This window comes from Sapajus apella, unplaced genomic scaffold, assembly GCF_009761245.1.
Source record: "Sapajus apella isolate SASKATOON/1434 unplaced genomic scaffold, GSC_monkey_1.0 scaffold3, whole genome shotgun sequence".
Classification (NCBI taxonomy): Eukaryota; Metazoa; Chordata; class Mammalia; order Primates; family Cebidae; genus Sapajus; species Sapajus apella.
In genome coordinates this window covers 46273120-46293580 of record NW_022436943.1, presented here as the reverse complement: position 1 = coordinate 46293580, position 20461 = coordinate 46273120, and the positions used below count along the sequence as shown (strand labels likewise).

The 20461-nt window shown below is 47.4% G+C and overlaps 1 protein-coding gene across 2 annotated transcripts in view; it reads right to left on the bottom strand.

The window, feature by feature from the left end:
• The window catches only part of ZHX2 (zinc fingers and homeoboxes 2), a 191314-nt gene that overhangs the window by 90468 nt on the left and 80385 nt on the right, over window positions 1–20461 (bottom strand). The gene's annotated exons all lie outside the window — the stretch shown is intronic.

Genomic DNA, 20461 nt, shown 5'->3' with positions numbered 1-20461 from the left:
AAAAGGCTCAAATATTTGTCTGCTTGGACCTGAGGAAGTGCTCATTAAGGAAGAGCTGTTCCTCCTTCTTAGTTCTGTTACAACTTCTCCAACAGTAATTTCTATTATGTGTTCGCCTCTTTGGAAGTACTCAATAAGTGTTGGCTATTATGATGACTACAATAATTTTGTTAATTCTGTCATATCACATAACTTAAAAAAATTAATTGACTTTGATTTTTAGAGTGGTTTTAGGTCTACAGAAAAAAATGGGCAGGAAGTACAGAGGGGTTCCACATCCCTCCTCTCCCCTTCTTTTCCTGGTTTCCTTTATTATGAATATCTGGCATTGGTAGGGTACATTTGTTACAACTGATGAAGCAATACTGATACATTATTATTAACCTAAGTCCATGGATTACATGACAGTTCACCCCTGTGATGTACAGTTCTATGGGTTTGAACAAATGCACAGTGGCCTGTATTCACTGTTACAGCATCACATAGAACAGTTTCACTGCCCTAAAAATCTTTTGTCCTCAGTCTATTCATCCCTCCTCCTGAACTCTTGGCAATACTGATCTTTTGACTGTCTACATATTTTTGCCTTTGCCAGGATGTTATATAGTTAGAATCATACAGCATCTAGCCTTTTTAGATTGGCGTCTTTCACTTAGCAATATGCACTGAAGGTTTCTCCGTGCCTTTTCTTGGCTTGACAGCTCTTTTCTTTTCATGGCTGAATAACACCCCACTGGATGGAGATGTCCCAGTGTGTTCATCCATTCACCTACTGAAGGGTATTCTGGTTGCTTCTAATTTTTAGCACATATTACCTAACTTTTACTGGCATTTTGGTATATTTTTCTTTTTTTTTTTTTTTTCCTGAATTGGAAGCCTTCCAAAAACCCTGACCCAAATGTAAGTGTACTCAATTCTTCATTAATGCCTCCCAAATATATAGAGAAAGCAAGGTGTGGATCAGGCATAGACACTGGCAGAGCCCACTAGGCCACACAGCCAGTGCCATAGGCTATGGGCTTCTGCAGCAGGCTTCAAAGGAGTTACCCATTCCTGCAATGTTGAATGTTTATGATATTCTCAAGGGTCTCTCAACCTTGGCAGAACTGATATTTTGGGCCAGATAACTCTTATTTGAGGGGGTCCGTTGTGTGGCGTAGAAGGCTTAGCTTAATGCATCCTTCAACCACTGGATGCCAGTAGCAACCCTGCCTCAAACTGTGACAAAAAAAGATGTCTCTAGACATTGCCTCATGTCCCCTTGGAGGTAAAAGGGATCTCTCGCGGTCACCCAACCCACTACTGAGAAACACTGTTAAATATTTTGTTATTGTCACTGCTGTTATGATGAGAAATTTCTGTGCCACCCCAAAACTCCAAAACTCCCATGCTCTAGGAGAGGGCCTTTTCTTTACAAGGCAGAGTGGGGGTACCCACCATCCCCTGACGTCTCCCTCCATTTCACTCTTGCTCGGTGTGTCTGCTTTGATCACAACCAAATGCTGACACACGCAGACTGGCCTCTGGCCGGTTCCTCTCAAGATGACAAATTCCACCTGTTGATGAGTTTAAGCTTTCACTGACTTGCTAAAGATCATTCTTCTAGCTGAGGCCTGTCTCCTGACTGCAATCCAGTGACTTTTGCATCAGCCAGAAAGGTCTCGCCAGTGAAGTCCTGACAGGCCGCAGTGGGCTCTGGCACTCACCCTGGTTTATCCATCAGCAGCTCCATGTTGGCTCCTCCTGAAGAATATATCCTGCATCTAACTGTGTCTCCCCAGCCCTGCTCATCTAGTGCTGGTCTAAGCTAGCATCACCTCTTGCCTAGTCTTCTGCTTTGACATTGGTTCTCCAACAATCCATCTTTTTACACTGCCCCAGCGCAATATTTAAAAAATGTAAATCAGATCACATCACTCCCCGGCTCCTATGGCTTCCCATTTTTTTTGGAAATTCCAAAGCCGCATGGATGAGTTTTGCGGTGTTGCTACCACCTTGTTTCTGGCACTTGCCTCCATCTTCTGAAGGATTTTCCTTAAGTAGAATTCTGAAGGACTGGAAGCGGGACATGTAAGGCTCCTAAAAGGGGCCGTCTGGCCCGGGCGCATGTGCTCCCGCAGGTCTGCTTGGCCCCTGCACCCTGCATTTCCACCATGTGCTCCTGATTCCACCAGTTTCCTCCGTCACCCCTTCCCCTCGGTGAAGACCAGGCTTCTGTGGCCAGTGGACACCCACAAAAAGGGAGTTGCTGCTGCTTCTGTGCTCAGGTTCTGACTGACTCAAGGGCCCTGGCTCCTCCATGTGAAGGCAAGGTAGTGCTGGTGGGGGGGGCTCTGTGACCACAGCGAGAAGCACAAAAGGGAAGAGCTGACAAACTCCTCCCTCTTTCCGCCCCGATGAACTTTCCTCTGAGACACAGCACTGTCAATTCTGCTGTAATGCATGCTTGAAAAATCTGTTCCAACGTGACTGACAAATAAGAAAACAAGTTGACTATACCATGAATCTTGCATTTGCTTGTGTCCAACTTTATCAGTGAGAAACAGTAGGTGAGCACAGAAAACTATATCCGACTGAAAGGAGTCATATAGGAAAACAGTCACGCTCCACATAGCAGCACTTCAGTCAATGACAGATCACGTGTACTGTGGTCTCCTACGATTACGATACTGTATTTTGACTGTACCTTTAAAATACTTAGATATGTTTAGACACACAAGTAGTTATCACTGTGTTACAGTTGCCTGCGGTATTTAGAACAGCAATATGCTCTACTAGGTCTGTAGCCTAGTAGCAATAGGCTATACTACACAGTCTAAGTGTGTAGTTGATTATACCATCGAGGTTTGTGAGTTCGCTCTATAATGTTCGCTAATAATGGCCTAATAATGCATTTCTTTTTCGTTTTTTTTGAAATAGAGTCTCGCCCCTGTTGCCAGTGCAGTGGCTCGATCTCAGCTCACTGCAACCTCCACCTCCCAGGTTCAAATGATTCTCCTGCCTCAGCCTCCCGAGTAGCTGGAATTACAGGCAAGCACCTCCACACCCAGCTAATTTTTGTATTTTTAGTAGAGACAGGGTTTTACCATATTGGCTAGGCTGGTCTCTAACTCCTGACCTCATGATCCTCCCGCCTCAGCCTCCCAAAGTGCTGGGATTACAGGCATGAACCACTACACCTGGCCAATAATGCATTCCTTAGAGTGTATTCCTGTCATTAAGTGGCACATGACTCCACACAAAATGCACACACATATTTATCTCAAATGTCTACCAGCCACCTCAATTTACATCATGCATTATGAGCCAAACCCATCCACACCTGGTGTTACAATGTTCATCTGATTTCAGCCACTTTCCACAACTTCACAGAAACTCACAAGCTGAAACCTTTCTGACATTTGGTTCCACCCACAAATGGGTCTTTCTTGCTGCAAGGTGAAGTACCGTATTTACTGTACTGTTTGTATATTTCTGAACCATATGTGATGTGTAAAACTATGCTACTGCTTTATTGTTTTTTTCCTAGTATCGTGTCCCTAACCACATTTTCCCCATAAGCCCTGTGATTTGTAAAGTGCGATTCTGCATAGTATGATGGTTTGGGGAATACATATGTTGCATTATGGTATAAGTATATTCCATATTGCCGCTCCAAAGAATCCCATGTGTCAGAGCAACTGGCTAGAGTTTCTCAAGAAGTGATGGGTCAGCTGAGTCATGTATTTGCAGGCTTTGTTTTCTCTCTCTTGCTTCCCTTCTCCCTCACTCCTGCTGCTGTCTGGGATTACACATCCCCTTCCCACCTCCATCTCCTCCACCCATCAGGTGCTATGAGTGTGGTGTCAGCCTCTGTTTTCCAGGGAACCCGGGCTCAGGCCGAACACTGCACACATAGGGAACAGCAAATGCAAAACCATAAGGTGGAGCCCAGCTTGGTGTATCTGAAGAATAAGAGAAAGCTTGCATGGTTGCTGCATAGCAGATGAGGGGGTGTCGGAGGAAACGAGGGTGGAGAGGAAGGGCGAGGCGAGGTCTTGGGGGGTTTGGTTAGCCAGAGAAAGAAGTGTAGACATCAGGCCAAGTGCAATGAGAAGCTCTCAGATGGTTACAATCCCTGGGAGTGATGTGATTTTTTGTTTGTTTGTTTTGGGACAGAGTCTCACTCTGCTGCCCAGGCTGGAGTGTGGTGGTGCCATCTTGGCTCACTGCAACTTCCGCTTCTCAGGTTCAAGTGATTCTCCTACCTCAGCCTGCCGAGTAGCCGGGATTACAGATGTGCGCCACCACACCCAGCTAAGTTTTGTATTTTCAGTAGAGATGGGGTTTCATCATGTTGGCTAGGCTGGTCTTGAGCTTCTGGCCTCAACTGATCCTCCCGCCTTGGCCTCCCAGAGTGCTGGGATTACAGGCATGAGCCACTGTGCCTAGCCTCTTGGTCTGTATTTTTAAAAGATAACCCTGTCTGGGGTGTGATGGAAAGACTGTAAGCCCCAAAGCTGGGCGTGGGCAGACCACTCAGGTGGCGTCTGTACCAGGGTGGGTGAGGAGTGCTCAGGAGGTAGCCAGAGCTGCTGTCGTTTCTGGGAACTTGGAAGGGAAGGGAGAAAGTCTAGGGGACCAAAGGTCCAATTCCGTATATTTCATTATTGTCAAGTTTGGGGTGGGTCACTATTCTTTAGAGAGAAGAAGAAAAAACTTGCAAAAATATTCATAAAGATTCTTGAGAATAGAGGCAAAGGCCCACAGTCATGGTGACTGCGGAAGGGCAAAGCTTATCCACTGGCTTGGGAAATAAGAGAGAAGTGTGTGTGTGTGTGTGTGTGTGTGTGTGTGTACATGTGGGGTGGGTGCTTGAAGAACAATGCAAATAAAGGCTATTGTCTCGATTCACTCCATTCACGAACAATAACCACAACATGATAAACTGCAGTGTGATGCTTGTCTATGTTTGAAACGTGGCCAAAGCAAGGGGAGATTAATCACACAGGGAAGGTTGGTATCTCAGGGGCAGATTGAGACAACGAGCTAGCAATTTTGAGTCTGATTAGAAACTGCTAAAATCAGAACTTCCAGCGAGGGACTCTACTTAAAGCAGCCCTCTCTTTTGGTGGGGCGGGAACTTCGGAGCAGGGAGAGAGGCTGATTTGAATTAATTAAACCGAGTGCTTAATTAAGTGTTCTTAGAAACAAACTGTATCCTTCTTGCATGGTTAATGCAAATCTGGGTGCACAGTGCCATGAAATTCGCTGGTTGAAAGTTTTAAGGAAATGGGGGTGTCCACATGAATGCAGGTACTTTTGGATAGTGAGAGTCATGCAGTGGCTTGATTTAGGGATAAAACAGAAACCCCTTCTCAGTAAGTCAGGTAGCTTGGAAAAGAAGAAAGGGTATGGATCTTGGAATCAGGGAAGCTGGCTTCTAGCCCCTATGTGGTCCGTCACCTGCAGGGTGAGCTCGGGCAAGCCATCTATTCCAATGGACCCGTAAATGTTTTCATTGCGACATGCCTTTTGTGATTTCACCTCCATGCCACAAACTACATTTATCAAGTTTTACTCCATTTCTACATATGATTAAAATGCACACAGTAATGTTAAATTGCTAACATTTACCAAACGCTTCCTATGTTTATTCCAGATACTGTTCTAAGTGCAACTACATGGATTAATTTATTTAATTCTCATAACCACTCTAAGAGGTAAATACAATTATCCCCATTTTACAGAGGATAAAATGGAGGCACAGAGAAGTCAATAACTTGCCCAAGGTCTCACCGATGGTAAATGGTGGGCCACAAATACGAACCTAAGATTTTGATCAAAGACAAAGAAATAGAACTTTAATTTAGTATCAGCCTTTACCTCCTTAGTTTTCTTATCTGTAAAATACAGACCCTCATCTGCACTATGACCTCCCTCCAGGAGTTAAAAGGCTCCAATGTCCAGGTGCTTAGAGAAACTTTATAGATACTGATGCCTCAGGATGAGGGGGGAGGGCCTGAGTGCTCCCGCATGGATCCCGCAGCCACACTCTCATTCCCAGCAAATGATCTGTCAGTGATATCCCATCCATATCAGGCACTCGGTCACATAGGTCACTGGGCATTAATCAAGTATTAGGACTCGGAGAGATGATGCCACTGCTTTGTCGGGCATTCAGGTTCACTGCACTGAAACCCTGGGCTTCTTTTCTCCTGTGGTTTCTTGGGACATAAACTCAGGGTTCTTTCGAACTCCTGACCTCGTGATCTGCCCGCCTCAGCCTCCCAAAATGCTGGGGTTACAGGCGTGAACCACCGAGAACTCAGGGTTCTCTAACTTGACTTCCTATTGTAAGTGATGGGGTGACTGGGCAGCATCTGTTTTAGATGCTCTTTAGGGTAATGTCCAGGGTGTTACCTGGACTTCCGCTGTGGCATGTTCTTGCTCACAAGCATCTCTCTCTCTCTTTTTAAATTTTGAGGTGGAGTCTCACTCTGTTGCCCAGGCTGGAGTGCAGTGGCACGATCTCAGCTCGCTGCAACGTCTGCCTCCCAGGTTCAAGTGATTCTCCTGCCTCGGCCTCCTGAATAGCTGGGATTACAGGTGTGTACCACCATGCTTGGCTAATTTTTGCATTTTTAGTAGAGACGGGGTTTTATCATGTTGCTCAAGCTGGTCTGGAACTCCTGACCTCAGGTGATCTGCCCACCTCTGCCTCCCAACGTGTTAGGATTGCAGGTGTGAGCCACAGTGCCTGGCCCCTCATGAGCATCCCTATCTCAAGGTTCCAAAGAGACAAGGGTAGAGAGTATTTCTGGCGTCCTTGCTGAGCCTTTCTACAGGAAGGAGGGAAGAGGGCAGAGTGTACACGCTCTGGACAAGATAGCCTGCTTCTGAGTCCTAGCCCCACCACGGGGGGACCGCTGGAAGTCACTCCGTGTCACCAGCCTCAGGTTCCTACCTATGAAAATGAGATCATGGCCAGGTGTGGTGGCTCATGCCTGTAATCCCAGCACTTTGGGAGGCTGAGGCAGGTGGATCACCAGAGGCCAGGAGCTTGAGACTAGCCTGGCCAACATGGCAAAACCTCATCTCTACTAAAAACACAAAAAAATTAGCCAGGCATGGTGGTGGGCACCTGTAGTCCCAGGTACTTGGGAGGCTGAGGCAGGCAAAACACTTGCGCCTGGGAGGCGGAGGTTGCAGTGAGCCAAGATCGTACCATTGTACTCCAGCCTGGATGACAGAGTGAGACTCCATCTCAAAAAAAAAAAAAAAGAGGTAACAACAGTACCTCTCTCATGTTGTTTTAAGGATTAAATGGGATAGTGCTAGGTACATTCCAAACCGCAGGGCAGCACTCAGGATTCTTAGTCCCTAAGTTTCGTCCTCATAACAACACTATCGGGAAGGTAAGATTTTCTCCAGAAACTCAGAGAGGGCAAGTGATATACCCAAGGCCGCAGGTCAGCAGGAAACAGAATCAGGATTTGAGCACAGTCTTAAGAGTGTGTGGGAAAGTGGCCCGAGGGCCAAATTAGAGATTGATGGTGGTAGAGACAGAAATAGGGCTGGGGTAACATCTGCCTTTGCCACTCTGAGGCAGTCACTTAAACTGGGCCTCACTTTCTTCATCTTTGAAATGGGAATAATGCTAGTGTTTGTTGTAGAAAGTATCAAGTATGAACTAAACCCAAAGTATTGGGCTACTATGGGGAAAAAATGCAGAATTATAAACAACAACAACAAAAAACCTTAGGCCTTTCTTTCATTTGAGCTCCATTTCTAGGCAGACTATCTTTCAGGAAACCTTGGGTAACAGATTCTGCTGAGAGGCACGAGGCTAACCTTGGGTTCTGAGGCTGTGCCGTGCTGCTCTGCAGGGAAGCTGCTTAGGAGAAGCAACACATCCAACCGTGGCACTGTGGAGAGCACGGCAGGTCCCCATTCCTCTAATGATGGGATCCATTTGTCTCTGTAGACACTTTGGGTCAGGGATCAGGTGTGGTGTGAAAGACACAGATACTGATTTAAAAGCCCCGGGTCAAGGTCTCACTTTGAGGTCAAGTTCACCTCACGGTTCTTAGAGCAGAAGAAATTACATGAATATCCCAAAGACATGGGACTTTGAGGACTCCCCCATGTGGCTTGAAGGTTTCATCAGGTGGACTTCCAGAAACAAGTTACTGGTAGTAGTAACAGTCCCAGTGCTTTACCTTTCTCTGTATTCCTGCCTTTTGACATGTCACCTTGTAGAGTTCCCACGCTCCCCGCACCGCACACACCGACTCTCAGGAATGTAATTTGCTTTGGTTCGTTGGATAATAAGGATGTGATACAAGCCAAGACCTGAAAAAGCTCTTGTACCTTTCTGCAAGAGGACCCCTCACTCCTCTGCCATGAGTGAGACTGCTGGAGGGTGAATGATGTGTGAAGCTGTCAACTCACCCCTATCATCCCATTGGAGGTCATCTTAGATCAGCAAACACCCAGAAAACTCCCTAAGATATAGGTGAACCCAGCTAAGATTGGCAGGACCCCCTCACTGACCTAGGTATGTGAGCAATCCCAACCCAAGCTGAGATCAACTGAACCCTGTAGACGATTGTGCTAAATAAGCGTCACTTCTTTTTCACCACTGAGGTCTATGGGCCGTTGCCATGAAGCACTATTGTGGCAATAAGCAGCTGATACACATACACACACAAACACATATATTTTTAAATATAACATACCATGACTTTGATTGTCTTTTGCTACACTGTTCAAGCTTTCTTTCTTTGCCTCTATCTTTGCTTCTGGAGGTACTGGTAAGAAATGTTTTTATTTGAAACACACACGCACACACAGAACTGTTATAGACATTCTCATACTAGTCCACACAATGAAATCCTGATAGGAGGGAATGGAAATCTCTACAAGCTTTACTCTCCCCCTTATGTCCCACTCTTCCTCTTCCAATCTATTTAAATAAAAATGTAATGTATATTTTAAATAAATAGGTCATATTTGTTTAAGATAAGCTCCCACTCGGTACCAAGAACCTGCCTGTGGAAGAGTCAATCAAATCAGATCGTGCTTCCTTCTCCAATTGCAGCTCATAGTTCCCCTCCTCCAGGTCTTAGCTCCCCCAAGTCCTCCTTCTTAGAACTGCTCCTCCACTGCCAGGTGCAGTGGCTCATGCCTGTAATCCCAGCACTTTGGGAGGCAAAGGCAGGTGGATCATGAGGTCAGGAGATTGAGACCATTCTGGCCAACACAGTGAAACCCCGTCTCTACTAAAAATACAAAAATTAGCCAGGTGTGGTGGTGTGCACCTGTAGTCCCAGATACTTAGGAGGCTGAGGCAGGAGAATCACTTGAACCCAAGAGGCGGAGGCTGCAATGAGCTGAGATTGTGCCACAGTGCTCCAGCCTGGGTAACAGAGTGAGACTCTGTCTCAAAAAAAAAAAAAAAAAGTTGCTCTTCCACTTTCCAGTCCCATCCTCTCTGTCCAGGAAGACGCATGGGCCTTCAAGGCACCTGCAGCCACTTCCACTGGACAGCCCTCCCCGTCCCCACCAGTGAGGTCCCCGTGTTCCCAGAGCACCACCATTTGTGTGCTTTTTGTGATACTGTAGTTCGTGTTTCAATGAGGCAGCAAATCCAGATAAAGCTGGATTCAAATCCCCTCTTCCCAGCCTCAGGACCATAGCGCAAGTTCTCCAAACCCTCAGAGCCTGTTTCGTCATTTGCAAGGTGAGGATGATGATGATATGGTCTCTATCTCATAGGGTTGCCTGTGAAGCTTAAAAGATGTAGTACCACTCCAACACTTTGCACAGTGCCCGGGGTGGAGTAAACACTTACTACGTGTTAGCCGTTATTATAATCGTATGCATGGTACCATGGGGACTTACAGTCCTAGCTAGCATTTATTTACTGCTTACCATGTACCCACTGTTTTAAGTATTTTGTGTACTGTCCTAGTGCTTCTTATGTGTTTATTTCATTTTAAACCTCACGGCAATGGTTAATGTAGATAGTGTTATTATCCCCAATATATGGATGAGAAAATTGAGGCACAGGGAGGTTAAGTTACCCAAGGTCACAGAGTTAATAGGCCACCCACTGCCCCTGCCATCCTCTCTCCACTTTGTTACAGTTATTCACTCATCTTTTTCATTGGGGATCTGGGATGTGTCGTGAATTTTTGCTTTCAAGTGCGTAGCACAGTGCCTGACACATAAGCCTGTCAACCTAGTGATGGAGGTTGCCACAGAGCGGTCAGTACGTCTGTGGCCTTTTCTCTCTTGACATTCACCCTCTTGAGGGCAGAGGCCTGGGTCCCCCAGTCCCTGCATCTGCTTGTTGCTGAACTGACTGGGTAGGACAGATGGCTCCTTGCAGAGGAAAGATGGGCTCCTTCTCACCCTGGTGCACACAGGCAAGGTCTCTCTACACCCAGTCTTCCAATCCGGCTCGATTCAAGACACAGGAAGCTGCCTCATGAAACAAGGCTTTCAGCAGCCGCAGGCGAGCAGGGATGAAATTAGCAGATCGGTGTACAAAGGAGTGTTTAATAATGCTATCACGCTACCCCGTCCTCATGGAGCCGTTGTGACATTCTGCATTAAAAAAGTGACAACCCTCAATTGCTGCGTGTAACCAAGGCCTGGCATCATGTTGGCACCCAGCCTCCAGAACACTTGCATTTTTCTGGCAACAAATAGCATCCGGGAATTGGGGGAAACTGATGGCTTCATGCAAAAATGTCCTGGCAGACCCTCTAAGCCCTTTGTAGTTCAGTTGCTCTTCTGCTTGTCTGTCAGGAGCATAATTTTCATTAAATATTAAGGAGCTGTTTGTTAAAATAATATTGTCATGGTAACTGGGTAAGGGGAGGGGGCACTGAAATAGCCTGGTGCTGCCCGAATTGCAGAATATTAATCAAGTACTTGGTACTGTTTAATGAGCTTCCCTCCGTGTTTCCTGGTAACAATGAATTTGGAGGACCCAGGGGCTTGGGTTTGCCCAGGTTGGTTGTCAGTGTCAAAGATGTGAGTTCTTATGAGTTCCTGGGGCTGTGTTGTGATGGATGGATGGAGGAGGCAGGGAAGGATGGGGCGGGGAGATGGATGGATGAGTGGGTAGGTGGGTAGGATGGGTGGGTGAGGGATGGAGTGATGGGTGGGTGGATAGATGGATGGGTGGATAGATGGATGGGTGGGTGGAGGGATGGATGGATGAATGAGACGGATGGATGAATGCCAAAACCAAAATTATAGATGTCTGTGTCAGAGCTGTTTTGAAAGCTCTTCTATTTTTCAGTTGCCCTTTTACAGTGAAAATGAATTTTGCCAGAGAATTAGGGAAAAGGGGTCGGGGAAGAAAACAGGGAAGGCAAAGATTTATCTTGCCTGAAGGGAGAGCTGATGGCAACGACAGGGAGGCAATGTAGAAAGATTTAGAGTCAGGCTGCCTAGGTTCCAGTCCTGGCTCTGTCCCATCTCACTGTGTAACCATGGGTGGGGGACCCACTCCCTCGACAGCTTCTGTTTCCACACAAGTAAAAGGGGCTCATAGCCATGTTTATCACAGAGGATTGTTGAGGGGATTAAGGAAGATGATGCTCAGTAAATACCAACATCACGTCTACTACTACTGCACTTGCCAGTGCTACCGGCGCTGCTGCTGTTGCTACAGTGCTATGAAAGCCACCACTGTGGGAAGACCCCAAGGTGCTTTCATGACCCAAAGGTCCAACTGAGTCCTTACCATCCAGTATAGCACCAAAACCCAGGTCTGGCTGACACTACCGCCCATGTTCTTTCTAAGGTCAGCAAACGTTTTCTGTAAAGCGTCAGACGGTAAATATTTTAGGCTTTGTGGGTCACATGCAACCTCTGTCACATCTTGTTCCTCTTGTTTTTTACAACCCTTTAAAAATATAATACCATCCTTAGCCCACAGGCCACGCAGAGACAGGCATAGCTGGCTGGTCCCTGCCCTGCTGCCTTCTGAGTAAAGACAGGAGAAAAGGAAGGCAAAGTAAAAGGAGATGTATATATGGGTTTTCCTTGCTCTAAAAGCAGGTTGAAGATATGCATAAAAGAGAGAAATCTGGATCCAGGAATTTGTTTGACTTTAAAAATAAAAATAAAACCAGCCATGATTCACTATAGCCTTGTCTGCTCATTTTACAGTCAAGGAAAGGGAGGCATACAGAGGTGGGGTGACCCGCCCAAGGTCACATTTCTAGTAAGGGATAGAGCTGGGACATAAACCCACGTGGGTGGTCTGGCACCTGAGAACGTTGCCACTGCCCCATCCCCCTCTGCGAACGTAGAAAAGAATCTCCATTTTCTTCTATTCTGAGTCTCCTGACATCCTCTATCAGCTGACTCTCCAGCTAGAAGCTCAGACCTTAGGGTCTGGCAGAACCGTGATCTACTGTTTACTGGGTCTGTGGATATTCTCCGGGAGATAATTGGCTTTTAGGTACCTCCGTTTTCTCAGTGGTAAAATGGAGATGTTTACTGTACCTCCTGGTGGTTATGAAGATTAAATGGCTGCATGGCTCACGCCTGTAATCCCAGCACTTTGGGAGGCTGAGGTGGGTGGATCCCTTGAGGTCAGCAGTTCCAGACCAGCCTGGCCAACATGGCGAAATCCCATCTCTACTAAAAATACAAAATTAGCTGGGTGTGGTGGCGCAAGCCTATAATCCCAGCTACTCGGGAAGCTGAGGCAGGAGAATTACTTGAACCTCAGGAGGTGGAGGTGGCAGTGAGCTGAGATTGTGCCATTGCATTCCAGTCTGGGTGACAAGAACAAAACTCTTGTAAAGGACTTAGCAAATGGTATTGAGTGCTGGATAAATATTAGAACTGATGGTTATAACGATAGCTGTGGTGGGCGGAGTAATGGACCCCCAAAGATACCATGCCCTAATCCCTGGAACCTGCGAATATTTTAAGTTAAATGGCAAAGAGGAATGAAGATTGTAGGTGAAGTCTGATTCGAAGGTAGTCAGTTTTCTCAATGGATTTTTCAGTCAGTTACAGATCGAACTCCTTGTCTACTCTTTTCCCCTTTTCACTACTGCACTTGACTAGTCCAAAAAAAACAAGATTGCAGGTGGAATTAAGGTTGCTAATCATCTGACCTTAAGATAAACAGATTATTCTGGATTATCAGGATAGGTGCAAGGTAATCCTAAGAGTCCTTTAAAGATGTAGGGAGCCGATGAACGTCAGAGTCTGAGAAACTGCATGCTCTCATGTTCTATAGCATGAGAAAAACTCAACCATCCTTTGCTGGCTTTGAAGATGGAAGGGGGCCCTGAGCTAAGCAGTTCGGGAGGCCTCCAGAAGCTGGAAAGCAAGAAGATGGATTCTCCCTGAGAGCTTCCAGAAGGGAATGTACTTTGTCAATACTTTGTCACCTTCAGCTCAGTGAGACCCATTTTGGACTACGACCTCCAGCACTGTAAGATGATAAATTGGTGTTAAGCCTAAGCTTGCGGGAATTTGTTAAAGCAGCAATCAGATCTAATACACTGTCGTCTGGAATACAAACCAGGGAACTCACCAGAGTGGGAGCATCGCCTGAAGCAAAGATGGCATCCTGCATCGGCTGCAGGAGGAGGATTCCTTGGCATGCCCACTCTGATGCTGCTCCACCAGTGACCACCTCCTGAGTGCTGTGCAGGGGCCAGGTACAGGCAGGCATCAGCCCAGGGGCTACAGGGGAGTGGAGAGAAATGGAAGCATGCAGAGGACACGGCCCCAGTCCCTGCGGGGAGAGGACACATCTGCATGTAATTACAGTATTGTGGGGTTAGCGTGCTACAGAGGGAGACCTGCATGTAGACTATCACTTCTGTGAAAATGTTTCCCTGCCCAGCCTTCACTCTCACGTGTGTTCTGGACCACAAAGGCCAGCCCCAGGTTCAATGCTCCCCACTGAGTCTGCTCTGAGAATTACAGCCACAGTCACTCCTTTTCCTTAAGGCTCTCAAGGCTCTGCAGGACGTACATACGGCACTTTGGCTTTAGTTTCTTCTCTCTCCCCAATCCCTCACCACCCGTTCTCGGTGCATGTGGTCCCACAATGCCCAGTGGGAGTGCATGACACAGGCCCGGCCAATTGGCACTGTGCACCCTTTGGCTCCAGCAGTTGGCTTAAGGACGGACATGTGACCCGAGTCTCCCAATTCCAGGGCATTTGCGAGGATCGCTCTGGAAGCACAGCCTTCTTTCTACGGGGGTTGCTGAGAAAAGCTGCTGGCTGTCGGCGGGGGGGGACCTGTCTGAGTAAATCCCACACAGAAGAAAGCGGAGCCGAGAGATGGAGAGACACGACGCCTGCAGACATTGCCGGGATCCAGCTGGGCGCAAAGCCAGGCCAGCTCAGACTTTTCAATTACACGAACGAACCGCCTTTTTGTTTTACACTTATGTCAATTTGAATTGGATTTCCATCTTGTAACCAAAAGTCTGACTAATATAATCAAATACCCACTTAAGTATTGGTATCTATGAGTTCTAGGTGTTAGCATTTCCTTGGCCAAGAAACTTTGAGCTCTGAAATATCACGGAATGGGGGTTAGGTCAGGGCACTTAGGGCCAGGTTTTAGCTGGACTGCAGAGAAGGATGAAGCCCTCTCACTTCTTTCTTCATTTCTTCGGTTTAGCTTAGCTACACTGAGTCCACTCCTAATACTGGACCTTGCCCATCTCAACTGCCATGTGCTGCCCATGAGGCTACCTGCTCCAGCAACCCGACTTCCCAAAGCCTCCAAATGTCCAAGCTTTGTCTGCCTCTGCCACCTCTGCCCGGGTTTTCCCTCCTTCAGGGTCTAATTGAAAGTCTCCCTGAACCCACAGGCAGAATGAAAGACTTCAGTTCTGCGGGTAGAAAATTTATCACCTTGCTGAGGTCAATCCGGTGATCAGTGACATACTGACTTCTGTGTTCATTTACTTTTTGATTTTCTTTTTCACTAACACTTTTCCTCTGGACACTACCCCAAGCACCTTCCAGAGACTCATCTAGTCATCATAACTACCCTATGAGGGAACCCACTTTATAGCTGAGGAAGGCACAGCACATAGATGTTAGATAACTTGCTAGAATCACAGGGCTAGCAAAGGTGGAGCTGAGATTCTAACTGAGGAACCAGTCTGGCTCCAAAGTGCACTCTCAATGACTCTGCAATACTGCCTCACATGGGATGTGTCTACTGTAAGATCCACGGATGCTCAGAGAGGAGACCAGGGCCTCAGAGGAGGCTGCGGGACCTGCACCGACTTCTGATGCCCCTGCCTGGGCCTCTGGGTGACAGCTTTCTAAGGAGGCCTATGTTGGCCATGCACTCGAATCTCAAGACCTCCTCTCCAGCCCCCACAGTGTCCTCCAGCTCCATCTTCAGGAAGGAAGAGTTTGAAGCTGGATAAGAGAGGTACTTGGGAGGCTAAGGCAGAATCGTTTGAACCCAGGTGGCAGAGGTTGCAGTGAGCCAAGATCACGGTACCGCACTCCAGCCTGAGCGACCAGAGCAAAACTTCATCTCAAAAAAGAGGATGAAGAGAGGGATCCACAACAGGGTCACCATACTACAGAGTGGAGCCTCAGAAGGGACAATGGGAGGGCGGGATGGGGCTACCTTCCTCTTTCTGCCCTGCCCATGAAGCCTTGGAAGACCACTGGCTCCCTTCTCCTGGGAAGGAGGCAGGTGGCTTCTCAGCTGGTTCCTTTCAGTTCTTGTGGACTGAAAGGTAAGAAAGCTGTACTCTGCCCTCAGGTAAGGGCAGAGAACAGGCTACAGAGAAATTCTGCTCTAGGCCTCAGGGGAGAGGACAAGAGAGAAGAGGAAGGTCGTGTCACCCAGCTCACCAGGTTACAGGTCAGAGAGGATTGGGGGCCGATGCTCAAGGTGGCTAGAATAAAGGTGCCTTTGTCTGTCACCTGCCTTAGAGCCCCAGCTCTCGGCCAATAACCCAGGAGTCCTAATGAGTCTCTGCTTCTGTGATGAGGGATGCTGCTCCTCCAGCCACGCGGGTCCCTGTCCCTGCTTCACATGGATTTCATTAGTCTTGATTTTTCTTTTTTTCCATGACAGGGTCTCACTCTGTTGCCCAGGCTGAAATGCACTGGTATGGTTATAGCACACGGCAACCTTGATCTTCTGGTATCAAACAATTCTCTCGCCTCAGCCTCCTGAGTAGCTGGGACCATAGGCAGGCCCCACCATGTCTGACTAATTTTTAAAACATATTTCGTAGAGACAGGGTCTCCCTGTGCTGTTCAGGCTGGCTTCAAACTCTTGGGCTCAGGCAATCTTCCCTCCTCAGGCTCCTAAAGTGCTGAGATTATAGGTGTGAGCCACTGAGACCATCCTTGAATTTTTTTTTTTTTTTGGAGATGGAGTCTTGTCCTGTTGCCCAGGCTGGAGTGCAATGGCATGATCTCAGCTCACTGCAACCTCTGCCTCCCAGGTTCAAGCGATTCTCCTGCCTCAGCCTCCCAAGTAGCTGGGATTACAAGCGCGTGCCACCAACCCCGGCTAATTTTTTGTATCTTTAGTACAGATGGGGTTTCACCGTGTTGGCCAGGCTGGTCTCAATCTCCTGACTTCGTGATCCACTTGCCTCAGCCTCCCAAAGTACTGGGATTACAGTCATGGGCCACTGCACCCGACTGATTTTTTTTTGGGCGGAAACTTAATCTTTCTCCTGAAGAGTCTCAGAGACTAAGGATGAAAAAAGATTTTCAATGCAAACTTCTTACCTGTTATTAACAAGTAAAGCCCATCCTTCTGACACATGGATGGTGTCAATTTGGCGTTAGATCAGCTTTCTTGTCCTGACTCTCCCGACAATGGGAATGGAATTCAGGTGTGGACACTTGCCATGTTGAAGGAAAGATGTGGAATGGCCGAATCACCGTATGGCTCAGTCTCTACTAAAGAAACCCACTAACAGTCTCAATCATGTTACAAAGACATTCGTCCACATGCGTGGCAGGACCCTTGGAGCTATTCCACCCAGAAGACCAGAGCAGAGGAACTCAGGCTGAAGATTTAAGCAGACATTGCTCATTGAAGAATCATCAGCACTAAAAAGGAAGAGCCTCTGAAAAGCCAACAGGAGTCATTTGAAAAGTATGATGCTATTTTAAAAAATCTATCTGTAACATCATTTCTTGAACATATTGCAAGAAAAAAGCTATGCTTTCAGTGTGAATATAGATGGGAGGTGGTACGGGGGAAAAGATATAGCATTTCTTGACCATCTTTTGTAAGCAAGGTTGTATGCTACGTCTCTTTCACATTTTATTTCATTTACTCTCCCAAATAACCCAGCGAGATGCATTATTTCCCCATTTTACAGATCAGGAAACTCAGAGGAACCCTAATTCTGGACTATTTTGTTTCATCTTCTGCATATAACTCTGGAAAAAACAGCTTATTCCCAGCTAGTACAAAGTCTCTCTAATTCAAATTCCTTGGCAATTTTAAATAGCAGCAAAGCTGCCCATTGAATGATTTTCTACTTCAAAAAACACACTGCTTTTGTTAGAGTTTCAGTGATATTTATTCTTAAGCATGCAAAAAGAGTAAGTGGCATAAAAGTATAGGTCAGGTGCATTCAGCCACGTGGTCAGACCTGCTAAGCACGGGTCCTGTGGCTCCTGCATTAGCACCAGTTAGCCGGGCTGGGCTGAGTTGTCTGTGGACTGAAAGGTAAGAAAGCCCACCTGCATGCAGCAACACCCTGGGATGAAGACTTTTCACTCACCTGGGTTGTTCCTAATGTGGTCCAGATTAATGAGGTCTGGCTATGCCTTGTCCCTCTGTTTTACAACAAGGTTGCTAATATAAGACCACAAAGTATGATGCAGGAAGGTAGACTTAGAAATCGTTTTGTCTAAGGGTTGGGTGCAGTGGGCTCATGCCTGTAATCCCAGCCCTTGGAAGGCTGAGGTGGGTGGATCACTTGAGGTCAGGGGTTCGAGACCAGCTTGGCCAACGTGGTGAAACGCCATCTCTACTAAAAATACAAAAAAATAAAAATAAAAAAATAAAAAATAGCCACTGTGGTGGTGTGTGCCTGTAATCCCAGCTACTTGGGAGGCTGAGGCAGGATAATTGTTTAAGCCCAGGAGGTGGAGGTTGCAGTGAGCTAAGATGGTGCCACCGCACTCTAGCTTGGGTGGCAGAGCGATACAAATTAAAAAAAAATAATAAATTGTTTTGTCTAGGGATGCCCAAAAGTGGCAGGAATGCTATAGTTCTTGCCTCCTCAGCAGACATCAGTAATCCAAAGCAGAATACTCTTTCCTGGATATGCCTCAGCACCCATCTCTGCACGATGCCCCTGGCAGCCATGACCAATTCATTCCTCATGCCATCCCCCTTCCTACCCAAGTTGAAATTGAGGCTGTGGCCACCTGACAGATGTCGGGGCGGGGGTGATGGGAAAAGGAAACTAGAATAGTTTCAGATCCCCTAGGCATAGGGGCTGTCCTTGTGTCATATACAATTTGGCTTACATTACAATCCTGCTATCCAGCTAGGGTCTGGGTGAGATGGGGCAAGGGAGCCAAAAGGCAAGCCCCTAAGCAAGCTCATTCCATAGCTCCAAGTCTACCACCAATGTAAGAAATGTAACCCTGACAAGTGTTTCGGGCGAATGCAATTTTTATCTGAAACATGCTCCAAATCCTGGGGTGGTGGGGAGTGCCTTTTGCAGAGTGAATCATCACTGTGGGAATCCGGCGATACGCTATTTGTCTTCCAGCCATGGAGACAGCCAGACCTCACTGGGGAAGGCTGGAGACCACACTATCCAAGCTGGGGTCTTAAATGATTCTCCATCTGTATCAACAGAATCTTTCTTTTGTGCTGGTGTTTTTCAGTCTTCACCACTACTTCCCGGAGGGAAGAAGGATGGTAAGGATGTTCCCATTCACTGGGAAAAAGGGGTGTTCTGTGAGGTCACTCCACTCTCCAGGAAGCCCACAGCTAGGAATAAATAGCAGAGCCACCTCTGCTTTCAACCAGGAGGGACCAGAGGGAGCCAGGAGGAAAATCAGTGCCACCCTGACAGCCTTCCACAGCATCTCCAGCTTAGAGAATGCACTCACCAGGAGGGATTGTTTCCTCGTCCCTGCCCTGCAGCTATGCCAGGGTTTCTGACTCAGAGTCCAGTGCTCTGTCTTCCAACCTACACTGCTTTTTCCTGTCCTGTCATTGAGCCTTAAGCTGGGTTCGTGTCCTACATCTAGAATAAGGACTAATGTTTATTGAGCACTTACTATGTCCTGGCATGAGGGACTGGCAGCTTCATGTGAATTAACTCATTGAATCCTCCCAACCACTCTATGAGGTAGGAACTACCACTATCCCCATCTTGGAAGGAGACTGAAGCATGAGGCCCCACAGCTAGTGGAGGAGCTGGGACGGGAAACTGGCATTCTGACGCCAGGGTCCCTCTGAACCACAGGCATCGCCTCCCTGGGCTGCCTCCTCATCACTATATTTGACAATGATTCACTGAGCACCTACTACATGCCAGGTTCTGTGAATACAAGCACACAACACCTGTCCTCAAAGTTCAACTCCTGCTTAAAGACTTGCCAAAAACATGCCAAGTCACAGTTCAGCCCTCCCCTCTCCCTTCTTTCCCTGCCCCCGCCGACAGCTAGCAGGGCTCAGCTGAATATACAGCCTGTGCACAACCACTGTCAAACTCGATTCTCATCCAGCTTGTCAGTTTCTTAAAGAAAAACACCATCTCTGGCCTCCCGCAGAGCCCTGCCCTCAGGGGCCCTTGGTAAATATTTACTGTTGCAGCTGACCCAGACCCCAGGGGAAGAAGACCCAGTTACAAAGCACAAAGGAATCCGTGTGCTCATTATTCAGACCCTCCCAAGCGCAATGGGTGTCCCTCCTGCGTAACTTCCCCATTTGCGTCTGGAGTGCAATTTTTCTCACGCTCAGTGGGCCAGGTTTTGTCCACTGGAGTATGTGGTACTGCCCCTGCCTAAAGGCCCACGATTCCTGGTGAAGCCAAGCCATCTGCCTGAACCACACCTGCTTTTGCCTTCTCTGGGGCCCCGGGGAGTGGGAGGTGGGTGAGTCTTGGCACCTGTTCCCCTGTGCCTTTTCCTCTTGTCTATGTGGTCTGGATCTTGGGCCGAGGCCTTTGATGGGATGACTAGTCAGAAGCTCTTCTGGTGGTCCTGGCACGGGAGAGGCTCCCCAGAGCCTCTGAGCAGAACTCCCATCATGCTTTGGGAGTTGTCCCCCGGCCACATACAGCAGGTGTTTGGGCTCATGCCTATGATGTGTGCATTGTCTGGCATTATTTCAGGTACAGCCAGTCAATGGGCAACAGTCGTAGGAGACACCTGAGGGTCATCTCATCTGGTGGCTGCCAAACCATTTTATAGCAGAGTCTGCACCTAACAGAGGCAGTGCTGAGCGTT